Below are 7,769 nucleotides of genomic sequence, written 5' to 3'. Positions count from 1 at the left end.
GGCTGCGGGGTGGGGGGGGTCGGGGGGTACCTGGAGGGGGGGCTGGGGGAGAAGGGGAGGTGTTGGTGGGAGCAGTGGAGGGACTGGTGGCACTGGTGGGACACCCAGGGGGACTGGTGTGACACCTGGGGGGACTGGGGGGACTGGTGGCACTGGTGGGACACCTGGGGGGACTGGTGGGACATGCTGGGGACTGGTGGGACATGCGGGACTGGTAGGACCAGTGGAGGGACTGGTGGCACTGGTGGGACATGCTGGGGGGAACTGGTGTGACACCTGGGGGGACTGGTGGCACTGGTGGGACACCTTGGTTGGGGATGGTGGCACTGGTGGGACACCCAGGGGGACTGGTGGGACATGCTGGGGGGACTGGTGTGACACCTGGTGGCACTAGTGTGACACCTGGGGGGACTGGTGTGACATGTGGGGGGACTGGTGGGACATGCTGGGGTGACTGGTAGGACCAGTGGAGGGACTGGTGGCACTGGTGGGACACCTAGGGGGGCTGGTGGCACCGGTGGGACATGCTGGGGGGACCTGGTGTGACACCTGGGGGGACTGGTGGCACTGGTGGGACACTGGGGGGACTGGTGGCACTGGTGGGACACCTTGGTTGGGGATGGTGGCACTGGTGGGACACCCAGGGGGACTGGGGGGACTGGTGGGACATGCTGGGGGGACTGGTGTGACACCTGGTGGCACTAGTGTGACACCTGGGGGACTGGGGGGCTGGTGTGATGCGTGGGGGCTGGTGGGACATGCTGGGCGCTGGGGGGACTGGTGGGACACCTGGGAAACTGGTGGCACTGGTGGGACACCTGGGGGCTGGTGGGACACCTGGGGGTCTCTGGGGAGACTCTGTGGGGGTCTGGGGTCCCTCGTGTGACACACGGGGGTCTGGGGGTGTTCATGTGACACCTGGGGGTCTGGGGGCTCTAGGGGGTCAGGGGTCCTTTGTGTGACACACAAAAGAGGTCTGGGGGTCTCTCGTGTGACACTTGGGGCTCTGGGTGGGTCGGGGGTCTCTCATGTGACACCTGGGGGAGGTATGGCGGGCTCTAGAGGAGTCTGGGGTCCCTTGTGTCACACCTGGGGGGCTCTGGGTGGGTCTGGGGGATCTCTCAAGTGACAACTGGGGGTCTCTGGGTGGGTCCAGGGGGCTCAGGTGACACCTGCGGAGGTCTGGAGGTCTCTGGGGGTCCCTCATGTGTCACCCGGGGGTCTCTGGGGGGTCTGGGGTCCCTCGAGTGACACTTGGGGGTCTCTAGGGGGTCTGGGGGTCCCTCGAGTGACACCTGGAGGGCTCTGAGGGGTTCTAGGAGGGTCTGGGGGTCCCTCATGTGTCACCCGGGGGTCTCTAGGGGTCTCTGGGGGTCTCTAGGGGGTCTGGGGTCCCTCATGTGTCACCCGGGGGTCTCTAGGGGTCTCTGGGGGTCTCTGGGGGGGGTTCGGGGGTCCCTCGCGCGCCGCACGCGGATCAGACCACGCCCCTCCCCCCCCCCGGATTAACCCCTCCCGCCCCCGCGAGGTCGCGGGGGGGTGTCGCGGCTCTTAAAGGGCCAGCGCTATAATTAGCGTAAGCGGCTCAGCGCGTGCCTAAGCCGCTTTGCCAGCCCCTCGCACGAGAGGGAGAGAGAGACCCCCCCGAATCCCACCCCCCCCAAAATCCCGACAGCCCCCGGGGCCGCGGGGAGGGATGGGAAAGGGGGTCACCATCCCGCCCCCACCCCCCAAAAAAACCCGCAAAGGATTCTGGGAGAGACCACCCACCCACGGGGGATGATGGGAAGGGGGGGAGGGGGAGGGACCGCGACCCCCCCCCCCTTCACGGGACCCCCACCCTTCAGGAGACCCCTGACCCTAGGGGACCTGCGACCCCCATTTTTGGGGATTCCCCCCCCCCCCGGGACACCCTTGACCTCTGACCCCAATCCCCCCCCCATCCTGAGACCCCCATCTCAGTGACCCCCCCAATGACCCCCCCAATGACCCCAGGGGGGCTCAGGACCCCCTAGGATGACCCCCAGGACCCCCTGGAGACCCCAACCCTCCATCCCAGGGGTCCCAGGACCCCCCAACCCCTGCGACCCCTGACCCCACTGACCCCCGGAGTGACCCCAGGGGATTGAAACACCCCAGACCCCCCAGGGGACCCCCAGAGACCCCTGACCCAATTCCCACGAGCCCACCTCGAAGACCCCCCAATTCCTTAGAGCCTCCCGGCCTCACCATGGACCCCCAGAGACCCCCGGAGACCCCCAGAGTGACCCCAGGGACTCAAACTGACCCCCCAGGACCCCTTGGACCCTCTGGAGACCCCTGACCCCACCGGACCCGGGACCCCCTGACCCCCGGAGTGACCCCAGGGACTCAAACTGACCCCCCAGGACCCCCAGAGACCCCTGACCCAATTCCCACGACCGCCCCTCGAGGACCCCCCAATTCCTTACAGCCCCCCAGCCTCACCATGGACCCCCAGAGACCCCCGGAGACCCCCAGAGTGACCCCAGGGACTCAAACTGACCCCTCAGGACCCCCAGAGACCCTGACCCAATTCCCACGACCCCCTCGAGGACCCCCCAATTCCTTAGGGCTGCTCAGTCTCACCATGGACCCCCAGAGACCCCCAGAGACCCCAGGGACTCAAACTGACCCCTCGGGACCCCTCAGGACCCCCAGAGACCCCTGACCCAATTCCCACGAGCCCCCTCGAGGACCCCCAGTTCCTTAGGGCCCCCCAGCCTCACTATGGACCCCCAGAGACCCCCGGAGTCGCCCCAGGGATTCAAACTGACCCCCAGGACCCCCAGGATCCCTGGAGACCCCTGACCCCGCCGGACCCAATACCCACGACCCCAGAACCCCCAGGACCCCCCAGGAGCCCCAACCCCTGCGACCCCTGACCCTAGAGTGACCCCAGGGATTCAAACTGACCCCCCAGGACCCTCCAGGACCCCGAGACCCCAGATCACCCAGCTATCCAGTACCTCGGGACCCCCCCACACCCCCACACCCCCAGGACCCCCAGGACCCCCCCAGGACCCTCCAACCCCTGCGACTCCTGACCCTAGAGTGACCCCAGGGATTCAAACTGACCCCCAGGACCCTCCAGGACCCCCGAGACCCCAGATCACCCAGCTATCCGGTACCTCGGGACCCCCCACGACCCCCACCCCTCGGGACCCCCAGGACTCCCCAACCCCTGCGACCCCTGACCCCTAGAGTGACCCCGGAGTGACCCCAGCGATTCAAACTGACCCCCCAGGACCCCCAGGACCCCCGAGACCCCAGATCACCCAGCCATCCATCACCTCAGGACCCCCAAGACCCCCATCCCCTCAGGACCCCCACGCCCCCCGCCCCCCGGGACCCCCGATTTTCTCTCACCTGCGCAGCTGGCCGCCCTGGCGGGTCCCGGAGCCCCGGGGAACCGGATTAGCCCCGCCCGGGGATTAAATCGCCAAATCCCCCGGGGGCGGGCTGCCCCCCCGCGACCCCCCCCCAAACAACCCCCTGGGGCTGCTCAGCCCGGGGTGACCCCCCCCCCGAGTCATAGCGGGACCCCTCCCCAAATTAACCCGGGACCCCTCCCCAAATTAACCCGGGATTCCCCATAAATACCGGGATACCCCTCATTGACACCGGGACCCCTCCCCAAATTAACCCGGGACCCCTCCCCAAATTAACCCGGGATTCCCCATAAATACCGGGATACCCCTCATTGACACCGGGACCCCTCCCCAAATTATCCGGGGGGGCTCAGGCACCTGGGACCCCCCCCGAGTCATACCGGGACCCCTCCCCAAATTATCCCGGGACCCCTCCCCAAATTATCCCGGGATCTCTCATAAATACCGGGACACCCCCCAATTAATCCGGGGGGGCTCAGGCATCTGGGACCCCCCCCCAAAATAATCCCGGGACTCCCCCATTGATCCCGGGACCTCCCGGTTCATTCAGGGACCCCTCCCCAAATTATCCCAGGACCCCCCAATTAATCCAGGACCCCCCAATTAATCCCAGGACCCCCCAATTAATCCCGGGACCCCCCCAATTAATCCCGGGGGGCACTCAGGTGTCCAGGAGCTCCCACTCCCCTTAATTCCGGGGGGGGAACTGTCCTGGACCCTCCCCCCAATTCAAGCGAGGGGATGTCCAGCGTTGGTCGCAGGGACCCTTCCCCAAATTGATCCCGGGGGGACACAGGAATTGGGGAAACCCCATGGATGGGGAAACCCTAGGAATTGGGGAAAAACACAGGAATTGGGGAAACCCCACAAATCGGGATCCCCCCATGGATGGGAAAAAACCCATAAATCGGGGAAACCCCAGGAATCGGGGAAACCCCAGGAATTCGGGGAAACCCCATAAATCAGGGAAACCCCAGGATTTCAGGACCCTCATCATAAATCGGAGAAACTCCAGGAATTCGGGATCCCTCCATGGATCAGAGGGGAAATCCCAGGAATTGGGGAAACCCCAAAAAATCGGGGAAATCCCAGGAATTCCGGGAATCCCCATAAATCGGGGAAACCCCGGGAATTCGGGATCCCCCCATGGATCAGGGGGGAAATCCCAGGAATTCGGGAAACCCCAAAAAATCGGGGAAACCCCAGGAATTCAGGATCACCCTCAATAAATTGGGGAAACCCCATGGATCGGAAAAACCTCAGGAATTCGGGAAACCCCAGGAATTCGGGAAATCCCCATAAATCGGGGAAACCCCAGGAATTCGGGATCCTTTCATGGATCAGAGGGGAAATCCCAGGAATTCGGGAAACCCCAAAAAATCGGGGAAACCCCAGGAATTCCGGGAATCCCGATAAATCGGGGAAACCCCAGGAATTCGGGATCCCCCCATGGATCAAGGGGGAAATCCCAGAAATTGGGGAAACCCCAAAAAATCGGGGAAACCCCAGGAATTCAGGATCACCCTCAATAAATTGGAGAAACCCCATGGATCGGAAAAACCTCAGGAATTCGGGAAACCCCAGGAATTCCGGAAATCCCCATAAATCGGGGAAACCCCGGGAATTCCGGAAATCCCCATAAATGGGGGAAACCCCAGGAATTCGGGAAATCCCCATAAATGGGGGAAATCTCAGGAATTCGGGATCCCTCCATGGATCAGAGGGGAAATCCCAGGAATTGGGGAAACTCCAGGAATTCCGGAAATCCCGATAAATCGGGGAAAGCCCAGGAATTCAGGATCACCCTCAATAAATTGGGGAAACCCCATGGATCGGAAAAACCTCAGGAATTCGGGAAACCCCAGGAATTCCAGACCCCCCCAATAAATCGGGGAAACCCCAGGAATTCGGGAAACCCCAATAAACTCGGGAAATCCCAATAAATCGGGGAAACCCCAGGAATTCGGGAAACCCCAATAAACTCGGGAAATCCCAATAAATCGGGGAAACCCCAGGAATTCGGGAAACCCCAGGAATTCCAGATCTCCCCCCCCCGACTCGGGGTGTCCCTGCAGCCTCCGGGTTTGTCCCGGGGGGGTTCGGGTTTGTCCCGGGGGGGGTTCAGGTTTGTCCCGGTTTGTCCCGGGGAGTTCGGGTTTGTCCTGGGGGGGTTCGGGTTTTTCCCGGGGGGTCTGGTTTGTCCCGGTTTTGTCCCGGGGGGGGTCCAGGTGTGTCCCAGTTTTGTCCCAGGGGTTCAGATTTGTCCCGGTTTTGTCCCGGGGAGGTTCGGTTTTATCCGGGGGTCAGATTTGTCCCAGTTTTGTCCCGGGGAGGTTCGGTTTTATCCGGGGGGGTTCAGGTTTGTCCCGGGGGGGTTCGGGTTTGTCCCGAGGGGGTTCAGATTTGTCCCGGTTTGTCCCGGGGGGGTTCGGTTTTATCCCGGGGGGGTTCGGGTTTGTCCCGGGGGGATTCAGATTTGTCCCGGTTTTTCTCGGGGGGGTTTTCTTGTCCCAAGGGGGTTCAGCTTTGTCCCGGGGGGGTTTCGGGTTTGTCCCGGTTTTATCCGGGGTTGTTCAGCTTTGTCCCGGTTTTATCCCGGGAGGTTTTTCTTGGCCGCCGCCGCCGCCGGGAACGCGCCGTTACCGGGGAGCCGCGAGCGCTCGGCCGGGCACGCGCGGCCGGACGGAGCTCCCCCCGGCCTTTCGGGGGCCCCCCCGGATCCTTGGAGCCCCCCCGGAATTTTTGGAACCCCCCCGGAATTTTTAGGAACCCCCCCGGGGTCACCGCGACCCCCCCGAGCTCCGCGACCCCCCAAAATCTCCGGTTTTTCCCTTCAACCGCAAGGATTTCTAACTCTCCCCCAAGGATCTCTGACCCCCACGGAATTTTGGGATCCCCTGGAATTTTTGGGGGATTCCCAGAATTTGGGGTCCCCTGAGTTTGGACCCCCCCTCAAAAATCTCAGCCCCCTCCCCAGGTATTTCCCATTCCCGAACTCCTGGATCGCCCCCAAAAAATTCCCAACCCTCCCCCACCCGGAATTTTGGGATTCCCCATGGAATTTTTGGGAAACCGGAATTTTTGGGAACCCCGCGGAATTTTGGGGATCCCCTTGGATTCCTGAGCCCCACCAGACCTTCTGGACCCCTCCCCAAAATTTCTGGACCTCTCCCCAAAATTCCTGACCCCCTAAAATTTCTGATCCCCCAAAATTTCTGACTCCTCCCAAAATTCCAAGACCCCTCCCCAAAATTTCTGACCCTTCCCCAAAATTTTGGATTTCCCCCAAAATTTCTGACCCCTCCCCAAAATTTCTTACCCCTCCCCAAAATTTCTGACCCCCCCAGACCTCTGCGACCCCTGCCCCAAATTTCCCAGTCTGACCAGTTTGGCACTGGGGGGGAACAGGGAGCGTTGGGGGGGGAGGGGCTCAGGCTTGACCTCGAGTGACCCCGCCAGGCCACGCCCCCAATTAGCCACGCCCCTTCGTTAATTACCGTGTTGATGAGCCCTGGGGGGTCTGAAGGCTCCCAGTGCTCCCAGTAACCATTCCCAGTGCTCCCAGTAACCCCACAGTGATTCCCAGTGCTCCCAGTGCCTCCCACTGCTCCCAGTTCCCCTCCCAGTGCTCCCAGTAACTGCACAGTGATTCCCAGTGTTCCCAGTAACCATTCCCAGTGCTCCCAGTAACCATCCCAGTGCTCCCAGTAACCATTCCCAGTGCTCCCAGTAACTGCACAGTGATTCCCAGTGTTCCCAGTAACCATTCCCAGTGCTCCCTGTGCTCTCCCAGTGCTCCCAGTAACCCCACAGTGATTCCCAGTGCTCCCAGTAATCATTCCCAGTGCTCCCAGTGCTCCCAGTGATTCCCAGTAACCCCACAGTGATTCCCAGTGCTCCCAGTAACCATTGCCAGTGTTCCTAGTAACCATTCCCAGTGCTCCCAGTGCCTCCCAGTGATTCCCAGTTTCCCTCCCAGTGCTCCCAGTAACTGCACGGTGATTCCCAGTGCTCCCAGTAACCATTCCCAGTGCTCCCAGTGCTCCCAGTAACCATTCCCAGTGCTCCCAGTGCTCCCAGTAACCATCCCAGTGCTCCCAGTGCTCCCAGTAACCATCCCAGTGCTCCCAGTGCTCCCAGTAACCATTCCCAGTGCTCCCAGTAACCCCATAGTGATTCCCAGTTCCCCTCCCAGTGCTCCCAGTAACCAATCCCAGTGATTCCCAGTGCTCCCAGTAACCAATCCCAGTGATTCCCAGTGCTCCCAGTAACCAATCCCAGTGATTCCCAGTGCTCCCAGTAACCATTCCCCAGTGCTCCCAGTGCTCCCAGTTCCCCCCAGTATCCCCACCCCCCTCC

Source organism: Lichenostomus cassidix, unplaced genomic scaffold (genome assembly GCF_008360975.1).
Source record: "Lichenostomus cassidix isolate B80296 unplaced genomic scaffold, HeHo_3.0 HiC_scaffold_34, whole genome shotgun sequence".
Classification (NCBI taxonomy): Eukaryota; Metazoa; Chordata; class Aves; order Passeriformes; family Meliphagidae; genus Lichenostomus; species Lichenostomus cassidix.
Note: the sequence above shows the minus strand (reverse complement) of the source record.